This window comes from Hyla sarda, chromosome 3 (assembly GCF_029499605.1).
Source record: "Hyla sarda isolate aHylSar1 chromosome 3, aHylSar1.hap1, whole genome shotgun sequence".
Classification (NCBI taxonomy): domain Eukaryota; kingdom Metazoa; phylum Chordata; class Amphibia; order Anura; family Hylidae; genus Hyla; species Hyla sarda.
In genome coordinates, this window is record NC_079191.1 from 238,643,331 (window position 1) to 238,667,802 (window position 24,472).

The 24,472-nt window shown below is 41.5% G+C and overlaps 1 protein-coding gene across 4 annotated transcripts in view; it reads left to right on the forward strand.

Annotated features, from left to right (window-relative positions):
• The window catches only part of FIG4 (FIG4 phosphoinositide 5-phosphatase), a 653,436-nt gene that overhangs the window by 559,138 nt on the left and 69,826 nt on the right, over window positions 1-24,472 (forward strand). The gene's annotated exons all lie outside the window — the stretch shown is intronic.

A 24,472-nucleotide genomic window follows, 5' to 3' on the forward strand; every position in this document is an offset into this window, starting at 1 on the left:
GCCTAAAAAAATAAACAAAATAAACTCATACATACCTTCCTACGAGCCCCCCGTTGGTCCGGCACAGGCCTCACGGTCCGGCAGTGCTGACGTCATTCCACTTCCTGGGGACGGGGACGCCACAGAGCCGTCGGCGTATCACCGGCCGCAGCGATGTCCCGCCCCGGCTGGTGATAGGCTGAGCGCACTGTCATGTAAGAAGCCGGCCAGAGCTCCTTACGTGACAGTGGGCTCAGCCTATCACAGCCGGGGCCGGACATCGCTACGGCCGGTGATACACCGAAGAATTTTGCTTCCAGTGAGGTGCAGTAAGGCACTCTGTTGTAGTGAACAGCTGTGGGTGCATTCTGGAACTATTTTTACCAAGTTTTGGGGTGGAGCTGATTTAGTGTGATATTGCCCAGAGCACTGTATCTAAGCCCAGGATCATGTGACCACAAAGTGCCGAGGAGGCATGAGGAGAGAATTACATAGGGGACTTGTTCACTAAGAGCAGTGTGAGATGAAAAAAAGGGTGGGAAACATGTAAATAAGAGGAGGGGATTTATCAAGATTGGCTGCTGAACACACATGAAACAAGCACAGTGGGTGATGGTCTGTGTAGTTTCCTGCAGCTCTCAGTTCACTGCACAAACCGGGAAGTACTAAGAATTTCCAAGGCTGTTTATAGAGGCTTCTAGGGTCCAAATTTGAAACAAATCAGCTGGGAAGCCTTGGAGTCATTGTTAGCATATATATTGTTTTTATTATTACAACATTTGACTGGTTATCTAACTTAAGGGGTTAATATGCAACTAAGGCTCCTTTCACACTATGAATTTCTCTGTTTACAAACTTCCGTCACATGTTCCGTCACTACAGCTGCAAAACCCGGCAGTTTGCACCCGTATATGCCCGTAATTCATTACGGGCGTTATACAGTGACGGGACATCGTGGCGGAAAAATTACTGCATGCTGTAATTTTTCCGCCACGATGTCCCGTCACTGTATAACGCCCGTAATGAATTACGGCATATACGGGTGCAAACGGGCAGTAACAAAACCCAATAGGCTGCAATGCAATTTAGTCACGGCCGTCAGGGGTTTTGTAACTGCCGGGTTTTTGCAGCTGTAGTGACGGAACATGTGACGGAAGTTTGTATACAGAGAAATTCATAGTGTGAAAGGAGCCTAACAACATATCTCATAATTGTGTTATTTTAAACATTTATTATTTTCTATGCAATACATGAAAAATGCAGAGCCAAATCGTTATGTACATTCTGCCTCCATGTTATGTACGGTAAATAAGTTTATTTAACCTGCTGTACCCCCTGAATCATTTTTACTGTAGATGATCACTGATCAGAGCACAGTCTATGTCTGTTTATTACATAACATGTAATCAGATGGGAATGGCGAACAAAAGCTTGCACTAATTGTTTGTGTTATGCATTTTCTCTTTCTCTACGGAAATTACCAGCTGTAAGTCAATATCATTTTTAGGGAATTTACAGAGAACAGTTTAATAATGTAGACAGAGCAAGTGCATACAGAGAACAATGAAGTCATTTGCATTATAGAAAATGGAGAGAATTGTTATCTTATTATACAGACATAAATGTTTATACCAACCACAATGTGGATTGACAGCTTTGCCTTAGGAGGCAATTTACAGCATTTTTTCTTTTAAGCAAGCATTCAAACTAAGATGTAAGCTTGTTAGGTTTTTAGCAGTCTCGCCAGTTTGTTCCTATCTTAAATGGATGGTTTTATTTAAATTGAAAAATAATGATGATAAGGTGGACATATGGGTTGTAGTACTGCACATAGTTGTATATGTTTGTAATGCTTAAGACAGCAGACCCACCCACAGAGATGTTCTTTTATAACATCTACCACTGAATATTTTTATAAATTGCATCTAAAGACCTTCAACTCATTAACCCCTTAAGGACCAGGCCCATTTTGGCCTTAAGGACCAGACAATTTTATTTTAGCATTTTCGTTTTTTCCTCCTTGCCTTCTAAAAATAACTCTTTTATATTTCCATCCACAGACCCATATGAGGGCTTGTTTTTTGCGTCATCAATTGTACTTTGTAAAAACATCACTTATTTTACCATAAAATGTACGGCGCAACCAAACAAATATTATTTATGTGGGAACATTGAAAAGAAAACCGCAATTTAGCAAATTTTTGAAGGTTTTGTTTTCACGCTGTACACTTTCCAGTAAAAATGACATGTTTTATTTATTCTGTGGGTCAATACGATTAAAATGATACCCATGTTATATGCTTTTCTATAATTGTACCGCTTAAAAAAAATCTCAAACCATTTTAACAAAATGAGTATGTTTTGAAATTGCCCTATTTTGACCACCTATAACTTTCTAATTTTTCCGTATATGGGGCGGCATGAGGGCTAATTTTTTTTGTGCCATGATCAGTAGTTTTTATCAGTACCACTTAGGTTTTACTTTTCATAAATTGTGTATTAATTTTTTTTGGATTAAAATGTGACAAAAAAGCAGCAATTTTGGACTTTTAAATTTTTTTTAAGTATACGCTGTTCACCGTACAGGATGATTAACAATATATTTTAATAGTTCAGACTTTTACGCATGCGGCGATACCAAATATGTGTATTAATTATCTTTTTACGCTTTTTGGGGGGTAAAAAGGGAAAAACAGATGTTTTACTTTTTTATTGGGGGAGGGGATTTTTCCCATTTTTTTTACTTTTTTATTTTTCATCTTTTTACTTTTTTTTTTTTACACTTTTTATGTCCCCATAAGGGACTATTCATTGCAATCAGTTGATTGCTAATACTGTTCAATGCTATGTATAGGACATAGCACTGCTCAGTATTATCGGTCATCTTCTGCTCTGGTCTGCTCGATCTCAGATGAGAACAGAAGATCCCGATACCTCCGGGCACCATGCTGGATGATCGGATCCCCGCAGCAGCGCTGCGGGCGATCCGATCATCCATTCAAAGTACCGCACTGCCGCAGATGCCGTGATCTGTATTGATCACGGCATCTGAGGGGTTAATGGTGGACATTTGCGCGATCGCGGATGTCCGCCATTACCGGCGGGTCCCTCGCTGCTGATAGCAGCCGGGAGCTGCCGGGCATGACGCGAGCACCGCTCCGGTGCTCGCGATCATGGCGGCGCGTAAATGTACATCATGGTGCGTTAAGTACCACGTCACCATGACCTATATTTACGTCCATATTCGTTAAGGGGTTAAAGATAGCAATTTTAATTTTTTATTTTTTTTTTGCTTTAGATTGTGGAAAGGATGTGAATTCTGTGGCTACCAATGCAATCCCAGAACATGCACATTGGGGCACATTTATTTAAACTAAGACAAAAGCTGTCTTTTTTTCCCATAGCAACCAATCATAGCTCCACTTTATACTTTTTAAAATTACCATAGTAAAATTAAAGCTGAGCTGTGATTGCTTGCTACGGGCAAATAACACAGTTTTTACTTCCAACAGATTGATAAATATGCCTCAATATATATATATATATATATATATATATATATATATACATATAGATAGATAGATAGACATATTGTATGTGAGATATTGTTAATCCTTTTTTTTTCTTCTTATACCAATATTCACACTATCTTACACACATTTATCATGCAATCCTGAAGCTGCAATAACAATTGTATGTTTATGGCAACTTCCTGACTATCTCTACACCTCAGATGTTGGAAAAAAGGAGTACGAGGCAGTACAAATTTGCAATTTTTTTCTACGTTTACATCAAGCTTGCCAGTGGACAGAACTCAGTGTAAATTACTGCCAGGTTTAACCAGGGCTGTGGAGTCGGAGTCAAGGAGTTGGACTAAATTTTGGGTACCTGGAGTCGGAGTCGGCAAACAATGCACTGACTCAGACTCCTACTAAATTTAGATTGAAATAAAAAAATTTAAAAAAGCAAGTTTAAATGTCCCAATTCACAAAAAGTTATAATTAATGACTTCTCTACTGTAAGAATAAAGACCAATGCATGCAGTGCCTCATGTAACCGCAAAACGAACACGTTAAGTGACCGTGAAGAAGCATGCTTTTCATGTACTTCACTATAAGGCACGCAACGCACAATTAGGATCGGCAATACTTATACTTTCCATAGTGTTGTGTTCTGCTGTTACAGGGAACCCATGGGTAACCTAGCCTCTCACTGATAAGGGATTAAGTAAATATGTTTTTTGTAGGACTAGAGACACTTGTATAAGGGAAGGGAATGGAGGGTCAATAGTTCAGGACTGAAGCTGTATACCATTGGAAAAACTGCTGCCTTTCAGCTAAGGCTATAAAAACTTGTAAACTCCGATTGTTAGCTTAAAGGGGTACTCCGCCCCTAGACATCTTATCCCCTATCCAAAGGATAGGGGATAAGATGTCAGATCGCCGGGATCCCACTGCTGGGTACCCCCGGGATCGCCGCTGCGGCACCGCACTATCATTACTGCACAGAGTGAGTTTGCTCTGCGCGTAATGACGGGCAATACAGGTCCCGGAGCATAGTTACGTCACGGCTCCACCCCTCAGGACTTCACGGCCCGCCCCCTCAATATAAGTCTATGGGAGGGGGCGTTGTGGTCGTCATGCCCCCTGCCATAGACGTGCATTATGGGGGCGGGCCATGATGTCACGAGGGGTGGAGCTGTGACGTCACGCTGCTCTGTCCCCTGTATCGCCCGTCATTACGCACTGAGCGAACTCGCTCTGTGCAGTAATGATAGCGGGGTGTTGCAGCTCCGATCCCAGTGGTCCCCAGCAGCAGGACCCCGGCGACCTGACATCTTATCCCCTATCCTTTGTATAGGGGATAAGATGTCTAGGGGCGGAGTACCCCTTAAAAGTTTAAACATGACTATGGGATTCTACTAGGGAAATCATGTTTTATAATAGATGCCTCTTCCTGGATCCTCCCACTGCCCTATCTTCAGCAGCAGATCAGCACACAAAAAGGAGAAGGCAGCAGCTTCTGCCCAACTACCTCTCTCTGCTAGAAGAGCTTAGAAGAACTTGGTGGAACAGCTTCTTGGATTCAACTGTAAGTGTTTATAAATACATTCGCATATTAATACAGAGGAGTCGGAGAATCGGAGTCGGAAGTACAAAAAACTGTGGAGTCAGAGTCACTATTACTAGCTATTTTTTTATCAAGTCTTTATGATGACAGATATATCAAGTCTTTTTTATGACAAATGGAATTAGTCATCCATTTTTGTTGAGCTAAAGTCACATCCCATGTTGATTTTTAAAATTCAGAAACCAAGAACGTAATGAAATAGTTCCTGTGAATTCTAGTGGAAGCATGGGCTGACAGCAGCTTGGTACCAGTATCGGCTAATAAAAAAAAAAAAGCTTTCAGCTTGAATTTGTCACCATGGAATTATTCCTACGTGTTGACTAAAGTTTAGTAAGACAAGCTTGGCAACAGTACTAGATTACATTCCAAATAAAATATGCACTCATGGCTAATGTAATGATGTTACATGTCTTAATATCTTCCAATGTTCAAATATATATGACTTTCTCATCTCTTAATTTTATTATTATAGGAACACACTGGTTCTGAAGTATTATGGAACTTAGAAAACTCATGAAATTGGTGGTGCAGGCAATTTCATGTTTTTTTTTAGAATTTTGCTTGTTCTTTATTAGTTGGGTTTTACTAAAATAGTGCAACCATAAAACAACTGCAACATTTTCAAACACAGGAGACGGTTGGTCATTTCAAAGCTGTGCATTATCTTACATTTTAGAAAGGTATTTATGAAAAACAAACTGGACACCACATTCAAACTGCCACAGACATACAGTATGTGACATTTCATTTTGATTTTAAGGGTAGGTTCACACGGACAGATCCTCAGCGAATTTTACGCTGCGGAACCACCAACGATAGACCCTACATTGTGCCTCCATCTGTGTCTGCTCATAGCGGCAATCCGCCGCTATGAGCAGAAGAGCTGCGATGTGCAAGTCACCGCGCCCATGCGCAGTGTACTCGCACACATTGCGGCCACTCCCCCTGCTACGAGAGCAGCCTTGATGTGTGCGAGTATACCAGGCATGCGCGTGGTTACTCGCACATCGCAGCATGTCTGCTCGTAGTGGCGAATTGCCGCTATGAGCAAGCACAGATGGAGGCACATTGGGGGGTCCATCGTCGGTGGATCCGCAGCATAAAAAAACGCTTCGGATATGCCTGTGTGAATGGTCACCTAAGTATCGGATAAATGTATTGGGTTATTTATATATCTGGGATATGTGGAAGGAGAGGAGGAAAGTGAATGATGCAGAAAGGAACAAAGCAGAAAAAGCAGAATTGGGAAGGAGAAGGAAAAAGACATGGAAAAGGGAAAGAGGACAACAATATAGGAGAAGAAAAGAAAGGAAAGAGAAGGAAAGAATAGACAGCTAACCACTAGGGTGGTAAAAAAACTATTTATTAAATATAATCTGAATTGTCAAGTGGGTGGGTAGGCGCAGGGCCCGTGCAGCCAACCTCCCACTCAATGTATACACCAAATCAGTAAAATCATATAAAAAGACAAAATATAAATATGTGAAGGATAGATCCGCTCTCACAATACCCAACACGGCTTAACTCCAAATATGAATGGAAGTACAGCAGAATAGCCAGTGGTAAACAATGCAGACTTTATTCAGAACCAGATAAAAGCCGCAAGGCATGCGGCATAGCCGAAGTAAAACAGCAACAATGGACATGTTTCCGGTAGAGACCCTACGTCAAGGCACATTAAGTCTGAGGTAGAGTCAGGTTTATATGGGGATCTGGAAGTGTGGAGGAGGGACAAGGAGAAATACACCTCCATTTAACCCCTACCGCCTCACAGCCAGATTAACCTGTGCATAATACAAATATAGATAAACCATACAGTACCTTATCATCATAGAAGGGAGGGAAAAAATGCAAAAATATGCAAAAATTAATATAAATATATGTGGACCAAAAATTTTAAATGCCATAATGGAAAATCACAATGAAAACCAAGTCAAACTGAAAAAACACATACAAGGGAAAAAGAAAAAGAGAAAAACACCATCTCGATTAATAGTGAAGTATTAAATCTGTTCTATAATTCAGACCAGACAGTTGTGTAGTGCGCAAAGTGTGTATTTAATACACCTCTCTATTACGTAGTAAGGACATGGTCACCTCCTCGCCAGGGTTTTCGTACTAGCTCTACGCCATAGAAGCCCAAAGAAGAGGTGTCGCCTAAGTGGACATCACGAAAGTGCAGAGAGGTTCACATGGTGCGGATTGGTTACAGCACGAATGTGCTCATGAATCCTCTTCTTTAGGGGGCGTAAGGTGCTGCCAATATAAGAAAGATTACATGTCTTGCAGCAAATCCTATTCGCTACATGAGTGGACTGGCAATTAATAAATGCATGTATTGGAAAACATTTATCAGTATTGTAACTTGGAATCGTCTTTGTTTGAACAGCATATTTGCACACTACACATCGTGAGGAATCACATTTGTGAAAACCTTTAATATGTAACCAGGTAGTACTCTGTGGGCATTCTGAAACAAAAGCGTTGGGAGACAAAATGTTTCCCAACGTAGGGGCCTGACTGCACGAAAATTTGCAACCGATGCGTGTAAATTTGGCTTAAATAGGATCCTGCGGCAACATAGGTAAATACTTCTTGATGATTTTACCAATTTCATGGTACTCTGCACTATAAGTAATAACAAATGTAACACTATCCTGATAGGTAGAAGAATTGTGTTTGGAGGATTTCTTACTAGAAGTGACTAATAAGTCACCTCTGTCTCTTATAGATTATATGGATTTTATCAGTTACCTAGTAACTATCTTTCTCCCGTCCAAATCTGTATGCAGAATCTATATACCAAAATAAAGTAAATCAAATGGAGCCATGTCAGTTTCAAGTACTTCAAAATTCTGCTTCTTTATTGTTAGCCGTCCAAGCTTATATCACAATTGCAATTAACATAAGTTCCCACCTCCAAAAAGGAGGTGTTCTTAGCCCTAACATACCATATGCATACCATAGAATATGGGAGCATGGGGGATGTTGCTTTGTCCATAATGGCCATTTTATGTTGCATACGTACCGTATATACTCGAGTATAAGCCGAGTTTTTCAGCACGATTTTTCGTGCTGAAAACACCCCCCTCGGCTTATACTCGAGTGAACTCCCCCACCCTCAGTGGTCTTCAACCTGCGGACCTCCAGAGGTTTCAAAACTACAACTCCCAGCAAGCCCGGGCAGCCATCGGCTGTCCGGGCTTGCTGGGAGTTGTAGTTTTGAAACCTCCGGAGGTCCGCAGGTTGAAGACCACTGCGGCCTTCGACATCATCCAGCCCCCTCTCACCCCCCTTTAGTTCTGTACAGTACTCACCTCCGCTCGGCGCTGGTCCGGTCCTGCAGGACTGTCCGGTGAGGAGGTGGTCCGGTGGGATAGTGGTTCCGGGCTGCTATCTTCACCGGGGAGGCCTCTTCTAAGCGCTTCGGGCCCGGCCTCAGAATAGTCACGTTGCCTTGACAACGACGCAGAGGTGCGTTCATTGCCAACGTACTTCTGCGTCATTGTCAAGGCAACGCCTCTATTCCGGGCCGGAAGCGCGGAGAAGAGGCGCCCCCGGTGAAGATAGCAGCCCGGAACCACTATCCCACCGGACCACCTCCTCTCCGGACAGCCCTGCAGAACCGGACCAGCGCCGAGCGGAGGTGAGTACTCAGAACTAAAGGGGATGAGAGGGGGCTGGATGATGTCGAAGGCCACAGTGGTCTTCAACCTGCGGACCTCCGGAGGTTTCAAAACTACAACTCCCAGCAAGCCCGGACAGCCGATGGCTGCCCGGGCTTGCTGGGAGTTGTAGTTTTGAAACCTCTGGAGGTCCGCAGGTTGAAGACCACTGAGGGCGAATGATGAGAAGAGGATGATGAAGGGGGGGGTGTGGGATGATGAAGGGGGGTGGGGATGATGACAAGAGGATGATAAAGGGAGGGGGGGTGGGATGATGACAAGGGGATGATGAAGGGGGGATGTGTGGGATGATGACAAGGAGATGATGAAGGGGGGATGTGTGGGATGATGACAAGGGGATGATGAAGGGGGGGATGTGTGGGATGATGACAAGGGGATGATGATGAGGATGTTAATGACGGGTCTGGATGATGACAGGGGGGGGATGATGTATTTCCCACCCTAGGCTTATACTCGAGTCAATAACTTTTCCTGGGATTTTGGGTTGAAATTAGGGGTCTCGGCTTATACTCGGGTCGGCTTATACTCGAGTATATACGGTATATATACACACACACACACACACACACACACACACACATATATATGTATATTATTTACATATATACATCCATTACAATCCCCCCTTAACCCCTTAAGGACCCAGCCCATTTTCACCTTAAGGACACGACCACTTTAAGCATTAATAACTCTGGGATGCTTTTACTTTTCATTCTGATTCTGAGAGTTTTTTCATGACATATTCTACTTCATGTTAATAGTACATTTTTGTCGATACCTGCATCATTTCTTGGTGAAAAATTCCAAAATTTGATGAAAAAATTTAAAATGTATCTTTTTTCTAAATTTGAAGCTTTCTGCTTGTAAGGAAAACAGACATTCCAAATAAAGTATATATTTCTTCACAAATACAATATGTCTACTTTATAACTTCACCATAAAGTTGACATGTTTTTACTTTTGGAAGACATGAGAGGGCTTCAAAGTTCAGCAGCAATTTTCCAATTTTTCACAAAATTTTCTAAATCGGAATTTTTCAGGGACCAGTTCAGTTTTGAAGTGTATTTGAAGGGCCTTCATATTAGGAATACCCCACAAATTACCCCATTATAAAAACTGCACCCCTCAAAGTATCCAAAATGATGTTCAGTAAGTGTGTTAACCCTTTAGGTGTTTCACAGGAATAGCAGCAAAGTGAAGGAGAAAATTCAAAATCTTCATTTTTTACACTCGTATATTCTTTTAGACCCAGTTTTTGAATTTTTATAAGTGGTAGTAGGAGAAGAAGACCCCCAAAATTTGTAACCCAATTTCTCTCGAGTAAGCAAATACCTCATGTGTATGTCAAGTGTTCGGCAGGCGCAGTAGAAGGCTCAGAAGGGAAGGAGCAACAATGGGATTTTGGAGAGTGACTTTTGCTGAAATGGTTTTTGGGGGGCATGTCGCATTTAGGAAGCCTCTATGGTGCCAGAACAGCAAAAAAAAAAAAACACATAGCATACCGTTTTGGAAACCACACCCCTCAAGGCACGTAACAAGGGGTCCAGTGAGCCTTAACACCCCACAGGTGTTTGATGACTGTTCGTTAAAGTCGAATGTGTAAATGAAAAAAAAATTTTTTCACTAAAGTGCATTTTTCCCCCCAAATTTACCATTTTTACAAAGGGTACTGGGAGAAAATGCCCCCCCCCCCCCCAAATTTGTAACCTCATCTCTGCTGAGTATAGCAATAACCCGTGTTAGGATGCTCTACGGGCGCAGGCGCACTACAGCGCTCAGAAGAGAAGGAGTTATATTTGGCTTTTGGAAAGCAAATTTTGCTGAAATGGTTTTTGGGGGGCATGTCACATTTAGGAAGCCCCTGTGGTGCAAGAACAGCAAAAAAGACCCACATGGCATACTATTTTGGATACTACACCCCTTAAGGAATGTAACAAGGGGTACAGTGAGCCTTAACCCCTTAAGGACCAAGCCCATTTTAACCTTAAGGACCAGGCCAATTTTATTTTTGAGTTTTTGTTTTTTTTCTCCTCACCTTCTAAAATCCATAACTCTTTTATATTTCCATCTACAGACCCATACAAGGGCTTGTTTTTTTGCGTGACCAATTGTATTTTGTAATGAAAACTTCTCATTTTACCATAAAATGTACAGCGAACCCCAACATTTTTTTTTTTTCTAGGGAGGAAATTTAAATGAAAACCACAATTTTGCACATTTTGGAGGGTTTTGTTTTCACACTGTACAATTTACAGTAAAGTGACGTGTTACGATTAAAATGATACCCATGGCTAGATACTTTTATATTTTTGTAACTCTTAAAAAAAATGTTAAACTTTTTGTACAAAATCAGTAATCTAAAATCGCCCTATTTTGACCATCTATAACTTTTTCATTTTTCCGTACATAGGGCGGTATGAGGGCTTATTTTTTGCGCCGTCATCTGTACTATTTATCGTTACCACATTTGCATATATAGAACTTTTAGATCATTTTTTATTAAAAAAAAAATTTCAAGAAATTGTTCCAAAAAAGCAGCATTTTTTTACTTTTTATTTTTCACATTCACGCCATTCACCGTACGGGATCATTAACATTATATTTTGATAGTTCCGGACATTTACACACGCGGCGATACCAAATATGTTTAATGTAAAAAAAATTACGCTTTTTAGGGGTAAAATGGGAAAAACGGACAATTTTTATTTTTATTGGGGGAGGGGATTTTTCACTTTTTTCACTTTTTTATTTTTACATTTTTAAAAATTTTTTTTTTACACTTATGTCCTCATAGGGGACTATCTATAGCAATCATTTGATTGCTAATACTGTTCAGTGCTATGCATAGGACATTGCACCAATCAGTATTATCAGTGATCTTCTGCTCTGATCTGCTCGATCTCAGACCAGAGCAGAAGACCCCAGGAGACGGCCGGAGACAGGTGAGGGGACCTCCGGGCCGCCATGCTGGATGATCGGATCGCCGCGGCAGCGCTGCGGGCGATCCGATTATCCATTTAAAGTACCGCGCTGCCGCAGATGGCGTGATCTGTATTGATCACGGCATCTGAGGGGTTAATGGTGATTGCGGATGTCGGCCATTATGGGCGGGTCCCCGGCTGCTGCTAGCAGCTGGAACCTGCCGTGTATGACATGAGCACCGTTCCGATGCTCGCGGTCATACACAGGACGTAAATATATGTCCTGGCGCACGAAGGTACACGTCCGTGGTCATTAAGGGGTTAATATCCCACAGATGTTTGACGACTTTTTGTTAAAGTAAATATAAATGAAAAAAAAACATTTCACTGAAATGCCGTTTTTTCCCCAAATTTTTATAAGGAGTAATAGGAGAAAATGACCCCCAAAATTTGTAACCCCATTTCATCTGAGTATGGAAATACCCCATGTGTGGATGCCAAGTGCTCTGCTGGCGCACTACGATGCTCAAAAGAGGAGGAGCGTCATTGAGCTTTTGGAAAGAGAATTTATTTGGAATGGAATTCAGGGGCCATGTGTGTTAACAATGCCCCCTAAATGCTCTCTGTACCCCTTATTACATTACATGACGGGTGTAGTTTCCAAAATGGGGTCACATGTGGGGGGCCGGTCCATTGTTCTGACACTTTGGGGGCTTTGTAAACACACATGGCCTTCAATTCCGGACACATTCTCTCTTCAAAATCCCAATGGTGCTCCTTCTCTTCTGAGCATTGGAGTGCACCAGCAGAACACTTGACGTCCACACATGGTTTATTTAAATACTCAGAAGAAATGGGGTTACAAGTTTTGGGAGGCTTTTTTCCTATTTTCCCTTGTGAAAATGAAAAATTTTGGACAACACCAGCACTTTAGGGAAAATTTTTATTTTTTTTCATTTTCCCGTCCAAATTTTATGAAAATTCTTCAAACACCTGTGGGGTATTTAGGCTCACTATACCCCTTGTTGCATTCCGTGTGGGGTGTAGTTTCCAAAATGGGGTCACATGTGGGTATTTTTTTTTTTTTGCGTTTATGTCAGAACCGCTGTAAAATCAGCCACCCTTGTGCAAATCGCCAATTTAAATTTAGGCCTAAAATATACATGGTGCGCTCTCACTCCTGAGCCTTGTTGTGCGCCCGCAGAGCATATTACTCTCATATATGGGGTATTTCCGTACTCAGGAGAAATTGCCTTTCAAATTTTGGGGGTCTTATTTTGCTTTTACCAAAAAAAAGGTATGGGGCAACACCAGCATGTTAGTGTAAAAATTTAAATTTTTTACACTAACAGGCTGGTGTAGCCCCCAACTTTTCCTTTTCATAAGGGGTAAAAGTACGGAAATACCCCATAGGTGGCCCTAAACTGTTTCCTTGAAATACGACAGGGCTCCGAAGTGAGAGAGTGCCATGCGCATTTGAGGACTAAATTAGGGATTGCATAGGGGTGGACGTAGGGATATTCTACACCAGTGATTCCCAAACAGGGTGCCTCCAGCTGTTGCTAAACTCCCAGCATACCTGGACAGTCAGTGGCTGTCAGGAAATGCTGGGAGTTGCTTTGCAACAGGTGGAGGCTCCGTTTTGGAAACACTGCCATACCATAAGTTTTCATTTTTATTGGGGGTGGGGGACAGTGTAAGGGGGCGTATATGTAGTGTTTTACTCTTTATTTTGTGTTAACGTAGTGTAGTGTTTTTAGGGTACATTCGCACTGGAGGGCGTTTACGGTGACTTTCTCGCTAGGAGTTTGCGATGCAGCTAAAAATTTGCCGCAGCCCAAACTTGAAGCAGAAAACTCACTGTAAACTCACCCTTGTGAATGTACCCTGCCGTGCAAACCACCATCCCCCCGCCCCGCCGTGCAACCCGCTATTCCCCCCCCCCCTCCAAAAAAAAAAAAAAAGACTAAAGTTCATGGTTTTCACTCATACCGGGAGCAGGGGCACCAGGGTTTCCACTCACACTGGGAGCCGGGGGCGGCGTGTGAGGCCAAGGAGCCTGCACGCATCTTTACAGTTCAGAGCGCTCACTCCCACCTGTTTGAGTTCGGACCGATGCCCGGCCGGGATCAGTCCGAGACCACTAGTGTCGGGATTTCAAAATTAAAATAAAGTATTTTAATGACAACAAAAATAATTACAGTATATTAGAAATATGTTGTAGTACATCAGTAAAAAGTTCATGACAGTGCCCATTTAAATTTATTAAATCAACATTTTGCATTTGGTTTCATACATAAATAATGCAATATTGACTTGGTACCTAAATTATAAATCATTAAACGTACAAAGGAGGGAAGCAGCTTTTACAAGCACGGATGTAAGGCTGGGGTATTGTTTTTGCAATACAGTTCCCGTACATGTTTTCAATTTGAAAACCGAACAGAACCGTATTGAAAACCGTATTGATTGACTCTCCATTAAAAACCGTATGCCAAAAGATGCATCAGGTAGTGTCAGTTTTGCATCCTGTACAGTTTTGTCAGTTTTTTTTTCTTGTATCCTAAACTGTAGCCTACCGGGGCTTTTGGTCCGAATGAAAAACCGTATTGAAACATATACTTTTTTTTTTTTTAAATGGGAGTCAATGGGAACCATACAGAACTTTTGGCCTTAAGGACTCAGACAATTAAATTTTTACGTTTTCGTTTTTTCCTCCTCGCCTTCTAAAAATCATAACTCTTTTATATTTTCATCGCCAGACTAGTATGAGGGCTTGTTTTTTGCGCGACCAGTTGTCTTTTGTAATGACATCACTCATTATATCATAAAATGCAGTGAAATCAAAAAATGCAAAAAATCTGAAAAACGCAATTTTGCTAATTTTGGAAGGTTTCGTTTTCACGCCATACAATTTACTGTAAAAATGACATGTGTTCGTTATTCTGAGGGTCAATACGATTAAAATGATACCCATTATTACGTACTTTTATATTCTTGTTGTGCTTAAAAAAATCACAAACTTTTAAACCAAATTAGTACGTTTATAATCCCTTTATTTTGATGACCTATAACTTTTTCATTTTTCCGTATAAGTGGCGGTATGAGGGCTCATTTTTTGGGCCATGATCTGTACTTTTTTTTTTATACCACATTTGCGTATAAAAAACTTTTAATAAATTTTTTATATATTTTTTTTAAATAAAATGTATAAAAAAAAGTAGCAATTTTGGAAAAAAAATTTTTTTACGTTCACGCCGTTCACCGTACAGGATCATTAACATTTTATTTTAATAGTTTGGACATTTACGCAAGCGGTGATACCAAATATGTCTATTAAATGAATTTTTGATGCTTTTTGGGGGTAAAATAGGAAAAAACTGACGTTTTACTTTTTTATTGGGGGAGGGGATTTTTTTTTTACTTTTAAATTTTTTTACATTATTTTTTACACTTGAATAGTCCCCATAGGGGACTATTCATAGCAATACCATGATTGCTAATACTGATCTGTTCTATGTATAGGACATAGAACAGATCAGTGTTATCAGTCATCTTCTGCTCTGGTCTGCTCGATCTCAGACCAGAGCAGAAGACGCCGGGAGCCGGACAGAGGCAGGTGAGGGGACCTCCGTGCGGCGTTCTGAATGATCGGATCCCCGCATAAGCGCTGCGGGCGATCAGATCATTCATTGATATTGCGTGTTGCGCAGATGGCGGGATCTGTATTGTATCTGATCCCGACATCGCGGGCGTCGGCCATTGCCGGCAGGTCCCTGGCTGCAATCAGCAGCCGGGATCAGCCGCGCATTACACGGGCATCGCTCCGATGTCTGCGGTTATGTACAGGACGTAAATGTACGTCCTGGTGCGTTAAATACCACCGCACCAGGATGTACATTTCGTCCTGCGTCCTTAAGGGGTTGAAATTTGTACACACGTTTTGATACAGTTTGGTCAGGTTTTGAGGAATCCGTTTTTTTTAATCAAAAACCTGATATGGGAATTGTATTGCAAAAATGATTACTGCTCTAACAACTTTAAATTGAGCTGTTAGTGGTTTAACGGAGTTTAATATATTTGTGGTTCATAGAGTACAGGTAGATACACAGAGTTTACGATTAGTTGAAGAGAGTTCATGTAAACGTAGGGTTTTTAAACTGTTTAACCCCTTAAGGACCAGGCCAATTTTATTTTTGCGTTTTTGTTTTTTCCTTCACGCCTTCTAAAATCTATAACTCTTTTATATTTCCATCTACAGACCCATATAAGGGCTTGTTTTTGCATGACCAATGTACTTTGTAAAGAAACCTCTCATTTTACCACAAAAATGTACGGCGAATCCCAAATTTTTTTTTTTAGGGTGGAAATTTAAATGAAAACCACAATTTTGCAAATTTTGGAGGGTTTTGTTTTCACACTGTACACTTTACAGTAAAGTGACATCTGTTCTTTATTCTGTGGGTCAATACGATTAAAATGATACCCATGGCTAGATACTTTTATATTGTTGTACCGCTTTAAAAAAAATCTAAAACTTTTTGTACAAAATCAGTAATCTAAAATCGCCCTATTTTGACCACCTGTAACTTTTTCATTTTTCTGTAAATAGGGCAATATGAGGGCTCATTTTTAGCGCCATCTTTACATTTAATCAATACCACATTTGCATATATAACATTTTTAGATAATTTTTTATACATTTTTGGGGGTATAAAATGTGACAAAAAAGCAGCATTTTTGGACTTTTTTTTATTTTTTGCGTTTACGCCGTTCACCGTATGGGATCAGTAATATTATATTTTGATAGTTCGGTCCTGTACGCATGCGGCCATACTAAATCTGTTTCTAAAAAAAATTACTCTTTTTGGGGGTAAAATGGGAAAAACTGACAATTTGCATTTTTATTGGGGGAGGGGATTTTTCACTTTTTTTTTTTACTTTAGATTTTTACATTTTTAAACTTTTTTTTTTTTTTTTTTACACTTTTTATGTCCCATTGGGGACTATCTATAGCAATCATTTGATTGCATAGGGCATAGCACTGATCAGTATTATCGGTGATCTTCTGCTCTCGTCTGCTCGATCTCAGACCAGAGAAGATGCCGGGAGATGGACGGAGGCAGGTGAGGGGACCTCCGTCCGCCATTACAGATGATCAGATCCCCGTGGCAGCGCTGCGGGTTATCTGATCATCTATTTTAACATGCGCATTGCCGCAGATGCTGTGATCTGTACTGATCATGGCATTTGAGGGGTTAATGGCAGACATCTGCATGATCGCGGATGTTGGCCATTATCGGCGGCTCCCCGGCTGCTGCTAGCAGCCGGAACATGCTGTGTATGACGAGAGCACCACTCCGTTAATCGCGGTCATACACAGGAGGTAAATGTACATCCTGGTGTGCTAATTACCGCCACACCAGGATGTACATTTATGTCCATGGTCGTTAAGGGGTTAAAGAGGACCTGTTATAGTTGTATCCTCTAAAAATAATAATATAATAATGAATAGAGATGAGCGAGCCGAATTCGGGGAGCCCGGATTCGACCCAAACTTTTTTCCAGCTCAGCGAACTCCTGAGCTTTTAACGATTCGACTTGCGCGAGCCTGTAAATGGCACGAAAAAACATGAAAGCATGGTTGTTTGGCTGAGGGAAGAAACAGGGTGGGCAGGGGGCGGTGGGGTGACATAGGGAAATCAGCAGATCACATGATAACCCAGGTCTATCATGTGATTAGCTGCTTTCATGTGTCAATCAGAACAAAGGGCAATAGGACACAGCCAGGGACACAGTTAAAAGGCCAGTGACATCACCCACGGCATTCACATAGCTGGGAAGTCAGTTATAAGGAGAGTTAGTGGTTAGAAAGAGAAGATACAGATTAGAAAGAGAGAAGAAATAGGGACCATGTGTGTGTGTGAACATAATTCAATCCCCATACAAGAAGAATCCTATAGGGGCTCATATACACAAACACAGCATATAAGGGGACATCCTAATCACAGCCTCTGAAGGGCACATCTTTTACTACCACAAATCCACATCCTTTTTCAAGGCTCATACCTGCATATACAGCTGAAACTCAAAAAATTAGAATATTGTGTAAAAGTTCTTTGTATTTCATTAATGCAACTTAAAAAGAAAGGAAGCATGAAGTGCTCCAAAATCTCCTGGTAGACAGATGCGTTGACCCTGGACTTAAAGGGGTTATCCACCATAAGTAATGGACATGCTTAGGAAGGATCTGCACTTGTCTTGGGGCTAAATGGCTATGTCATGGGATTACCATAACACTGTAGCTAGCTTTTTGTGAACTGGTATTTCCTGTTTGACTTTTCTTTTTTTGACTACAAATCCCACAATTCCATTTTCCTCCCTCCCACACATCAGCCACTCCACCCAATGAAACATAAATGAGCTGCATCCGTTCAACAAACCTGTGGTTTTCAATCAGGGTGCCTACAGCTGTTACATTAGTTGCACTTTGATCTCTCTCCCACCAAGCGATCACTCAACCCATTGAAGCAGACAGGCTCCCTGTCATCAGTTGACTAGTGAGTCAGGTCTCTGCCGCATTGCAACCTGTCAACAGTCATTTTTTATACTGGTAAAAATAAATATTGGAGTGAATATCACAGAAGAATTGTGAGAAAACAGTCACACACAGGTACAGACATTATATTATGAACTACACTAACTTTACAGCCCCTGTAGCATAGTCAAATAAAAAAAATTCCTGGAATACCCCTTTAATGAAGCACAGTGGACCAACACCAGCAGATGACATGGCTCCCTAAATTATAGTTATTGTGGGGCTTTGGTTTTCATGAGCTGTAAGCCATAATCATCACAATTATGACAAATCACGACTTTAACTATCTTACTGTGAATGTATTAAGTCTCTCATATTTTAGATTCACATTTTGAGTTGCATTACTGAAAATTTTTTACTTTGCATGATATTCAAATTTTTTGAGTTTCACCTGTATACCTGAATTGAATTGTGTTCCTGTACCAGCTCCAGTGAGCTGCATTGATCTGTTCCACCCACCCACAAAGCATATTAAAGAAGAACCTATATATGCCTGTAGGGCCTGTGAAGACAGTAGTACAGTAGTGATTTGTGACTATAGTAGTATTCCTGAACCAGCTACAATAGCCAGTAAGGTGCAGTGATCTGTGCAACCCACAAAGCGTATTCAAGTGGCACTTATAGTGCCTGTGAAGACAGTAGTGAATATAAGGGTGCATGCACACCACGTTTTTGCAATACAATTCCCGTATCAGGTTTTTCAAAAAAATTCCTCAAAACCTGACTAAACTGTATTAAAACGTGTGTACAAATTTCAACCCGTATACAGTTAAAAACCGTATACAGTTTGAAAAATGATGTCCGGTTGCATCTGTTTATTAAGAAAAAAAACTTATACGTTTTTAACTATTCACTCCATTTTGAATAAAGTTTCACTTGTTTGATTGAAATTCAAAGAAAAAAAACTGTGCAAAGTCAAAAACCGTATGGTGAAAACCGTATGGAACCGTACGCACATACAGTTCTGTATGGTTTCCATGGACTCCCATGTTTAAAAAAAAAAACGTATACGGTTTAATACAGTTTTTCACCCGGACCAAAAACCGTGGTAGACTACAGTTTTGGATACAGGAAAAAAACCTGACAAGACCGTACAGGATGCAAAACGGACACAACCTGATGCATCATTTGGCGTATGGTTTTCAATGGAGTCAATGCATACAGTTTTCAATACAGTTCTGTACGGTTTTCACATTGAAAACGTATACGGGAACTGTATTGCAAAAACGTGGTGTGAATGCAGCCTAATAGATTTCCCCAAACACCTTCAGTACTCCTTGTGCTGTAATTTCTGCCACCCATAAAGCGTGTTGATTAGTTACATGGATCTAGCCTGTAGTGTTAATACAGGTCTGTTGAATTCAAATTTTTCTTTCCGCAAACACACCTTGTATCTTTCTAGTTGTGTACACGCATTATATTAAAAAGCCTGTGCATTCCAAACACATCTTCTAAAGCGACAGCATTTTTTTAAATTTTGGTTTTATTAATCTTGACTTATACGTACGTACCTTGTTGTAAGATAAACGCAGTTCAAAGCATTGAAACTTAAAGCTGACAAGTAGGTTGGTGAAAAATTATCCAAAAAAGATAAAAGGATCCTTAAAAAAATATGTCTCGTAAAGGAATTGTCCGTCCTAGATGGTCTGTTTCCTCATCTCTGTCTTTGATTCCCCCCCCCCTCTCCACTGCTACGGAGAAGTATAGCACTGGCCACGAGGAGGAGTTGGGTCATGGTCAGTCTTTGGAGCGTGTTGCTGAGGATGGGGAAGGGGCTGCAGTGGCCGAGCATAGCACTAGTGGTAGGAATTATGCCTCAACGTCAGCATCTCATGTATCACAAAGCATGGGTAGAAGTATACCTAGTCCACTAGTCCACCAATGCCTGCCCTCTTCTGGATAGAGATAACTCTACCTCACCACCATCTGCTGTATGCTGGATACTACTAGTAACACCAATCCACCATCACCCTACTTCCATCCAAGCCTACATGTACACAACCCATCATCCACAATAAAAGGGATAATTTTTGGCATGCTTGGAAATATCCATGCCGTCTTTTTCACTTGCTAGACTAAAAACCTCTTGCTACTCCCCAAAAAAAGGGATAATTTTTGACATGCTGGGATGAAGCCCGAAATTTTTAAAAGCTCGCTCAACTCTACTTCCAAGTAACAGCCAGGCCTCTTCCATAGGCAGCACATTTTCGGGATTTGCCTCATCTGTGTCGTGCCCTCCTCCTCCCCAATCCCGTCAGTTATCCATTGGGGAATCCATGTCCTCTAGACAACAGTAATCTCCCAGTCACCTTGTTGCAGTATGCCTCAATTCCTACCTGGCCAAGTTGTTGGTGGCAAAGGCCCTCCCATACCATCTTGTTGACTCCAGGGCCTTCAGGCAACTAATGGGGTGTGCCCAGCCAAGGTGGTGTGTACCTATTATTTTGCTGAGACAGCCGTACCATGCATGCCATGGTTGGTACGGAAAGTAGTGCCTACGGCCAGGGGCAATACGTGACCAAATAAAAGCTTTGCTCCATTTCTGTTGTCTCAGTAGGATTTCTCTGCCAGGTCTGGGCTGCAATTCAAATTTGCTTTTGCAAACACCCTTTGGCCAGCCAGGGCTGTTGGCCAAAATGAGTACCTAGTCTCCACTATTTTGCTGAGACAGCAGTACCCTACATGCCACGGTTGACACTTGGAGTTGTACTTTCAGCCAGGGGCAATACATGTCAGAAAAATAGTTTTGCTCCATTCATTGCTGCTACTTCCAGCCAGGCCTGTGCCGTCTTGCTGGGGCAAAATTCAACAAATTTATAGCAGTTGCTTTTGCAACCACCCTGAGGCCAGCCAGGTCTGCTGACCAAATTCAAATTTGCTGTGTTTGCTTTGGCAACCAACCTGCGGCCAGCCAGGGCTGCTGGCCAAAATTGAATTTGTTGCCTTTGCAACCATCCTGCGGCCAGCCAGGGCTGCTGAAGAAGTTCAAATTTGTTGCTTTTGCAATCACCCTTCAGCCAAAATGAAATTTACTTTTTGGCAAAGCTGCTACTTTCAGTCAGACCCCATGGACTTCTAGCTCAACAGATTAGAGCATTGGCCAGAACTAGCCCAGTTTGCCATAAGTGTTCTGTCTTGTCCACCCTCTAGTGTGGCTTGGGGGAGAGTGTTCAGCACAGCAGGAGGCATGGTCACCCCTAAGCAAACAAGATTGTCTGCCAGCAGCGTAGAAAAACTTTTACTAAAATGAATCGGGCATGGATCAGTGAGGAATTTAAACCTCTTGTGCCAGATGCCACTGATTAGGCAGTGCTACCACCACCCTGCTGGAAAGTTGTGACATCAGTCCGTCATCTCATGCTGCACGCTATAAACATGTCTTCCATCAAAAGCTGTACACTATTAACATCAGTCAGCCACCACCTGCTGTACACGGGCTACTACTAGGGACACCAAACCATCACCCTACTTCCAGCCAGGTCTATAAATACACAACCCATCATCCCCAGAAAAGTGGTAATTTTTTCGGCTTTTCATACAAGAGTTCTTTCTTCTTAGTCTTTACTATTTTAGAATGCCAATTCTGTTACTACTCCTAAAAAAGGGCACATTTTTGGCACATCTGGATAAAGTTATGGCGTATTCCCATGCCTCCGTGTGCATATAAACACTAGCAAGAATCTACCAACAACCAGGGATACTTTATACTTTATGCCGCTTTATTTTAGTGTGAATGAGCCTAAAAATTGGGTGAGCTGGAATAGTTGCCATGGGTTACCGCATAGACATAAATGGAGGGGGCGTGGTGTGACATCATGAGGGGGCATGACATGTCGTCACATCTCCAGTCCCGGAAACACAGAGGTTTCCAAGATTGGAGCAGCAGCCCAGCATAGAATGCGGGTGCTGCACGGAGAGCGCAGGGGGTCCCAGTGGAGGGCACCCTGTGATCAGACATTTTATCCCCTATCCTTTAGCTAGGGGATAAGATGTCTATGGCTGGAATACCCCTTTTAAGTGGATTTCATTGAGTCAAACACTGCTTTCAGTCTTTTGTTTGTACACAAAGAAAATATCTGCTTATCATCTTTCCAAGAAGACTGTCGAAATACGCTTCTCAATATTTTTGTTTATTACCTATTTCAGAGAGTTTTTTAAGAGATTCAGGCATCTTATTTTTTTTTTTTTTACAATTTCGAGTGAAATACTTAGGAAACAGAGAAAATAAAGGTTGCTCTGACTCACAGACCACTTGACATTTGATGTTTTTTGAAAAGCAGAGTACTTCAAATGGAAAAGTCTTAAGAGAGTAGTAAGGTATGTAGTTAGAAAATGCTGCAGCTGTATAATACATTATGGACTGTGGAACTGCAAACACCTGAATGATAGTGAGGGGCATTCCTTTCAAAAGGCCGAAAGCAAAATGCATCATTAACCTTGCGTATTTGTCTTTTTGTGCCTAACATTTCACAATGAGAGCTATAAAGGGCACAGCATAAAATACTAAGTTAACGGTTTCATAAAATTTCTCACTTTTTAGCTAGCCTTAAAAAAAGGCTGTTTATGTGACTTGCCACACTTGCTATGAGTCACTCTGCATAAACTCATCAGAGAGCAGGGGCTTTATTTCTACTATTTATGGCGGCCTTTTCGGACCCTCAGAACTGCCAAGACATTCAGTTCTCACTGCTATTGAAAAAGGGGACAAGGCTCCCTGAAATGCATCTAGCCCGAGAACACTCTTACCCTCACCCCTACTTGTGGACACCTAGGAATCTTCTGCACGGATTCCAAAATTCATCAGGAACCATTCCCGCTCTGGTGGCTAGCTACAGTGAAGAAGCCGGTAAGAGGCACATAGTGCCACATCACAGCTCATTCGGAACCCCACGCACTAGTCCCAGCGCCGCCGGGCACTAGCGAGGTTCCGAAGGATTACAAATTGTGAATGCTCTGTGTTTTTGTGTCTAACATCATTGCCCTCGGAACCCCGCACATTGGTCCCCGTGCCGTCAGTGGTAGCGAGGTTCTGAGGCTATTAAACAGAGCAACCGATTATAAAGCAGTAAACCCCCAGCTTTGAGACCGCTTACACCTAGCCCTGTGCCGACCGGGTAAAGTGGGCTCAAAAAAGGGGGCCTCCAGCTCTGCAAAAATTCTGCCACCAAATACTTTCAACTTAAATTATTACAATCCAGACACGTAGCTGTCTTTGCAGAGAAAACAATGACTATATCAAGTGACTTTTAATTGTGGAAAGACTATACTAACTCCAGCACCTGCAGCACTTTAATTGCCTAAATTGCCGAATGTCCTATTTTCCCTGACCTGTCCCAAGGGGTAGCACCTATTATTGCATGAACATTCTTATATGAGAAATACTGTATAAATATTTTTGCATTAATCTTTTACCTTATTTTATAGCATTTTTATTTATTGACAGTCTGAGGCAAGGGACCTGCTGAATACTGTGCGTGTACCTATTAAATAAATATTATTTTATCATTGGACACCATCTCTGTACTTCATTCTTACTCTCTTTTATTCCTCTTATTCTCTTTTACATTCTTATATTTTTACCTTCATCCCCAGCCTAGTAGAACTGTTTTCCTATATTTATTGTTGGTTATCCTTTTGGAACATTGGGTTTATGTGCAACACAGTATCCTCGGCTTGGTAATTCATGTTTTATGTTGAGCTCCCATTTATTTTTTAGAATTTTTTAAACTTCTATATATGTCGCCCTGGGAGAACGATCTAGGTGCTCTTTTGAGTCTAGGGAGTGGGGTCAAATGGCTGCAGTTACCTCTACATATCCATTAATGTCGCCTTGCAGGAAGCGGGCTGAAGGGTGTTACTGAGATGGTACCTTGTTCCTGCCAAGATGTTCCCCTCGGCCTCTCCTCTGTGTTTCAGTAAATGCCAGCAGAGAGGCACTATGTTTCATAGCTGATGGGAATGCCCACAAGTAAGGGCTTTTTGGATCTGTATATATCACTTGATTTTTTTCTGTTATGGAAGTTAATCTCTGGGAAAACCCAGAATAAGCTCTACTAAATGCCCCGATACCTGATATCCCAAAGGAAAAGTGAAAACTTACCTACCTCATCTTTCTAGCTGCCAAAATTGCAATAGCTACAAGTTTGAAGGCTCAGCCT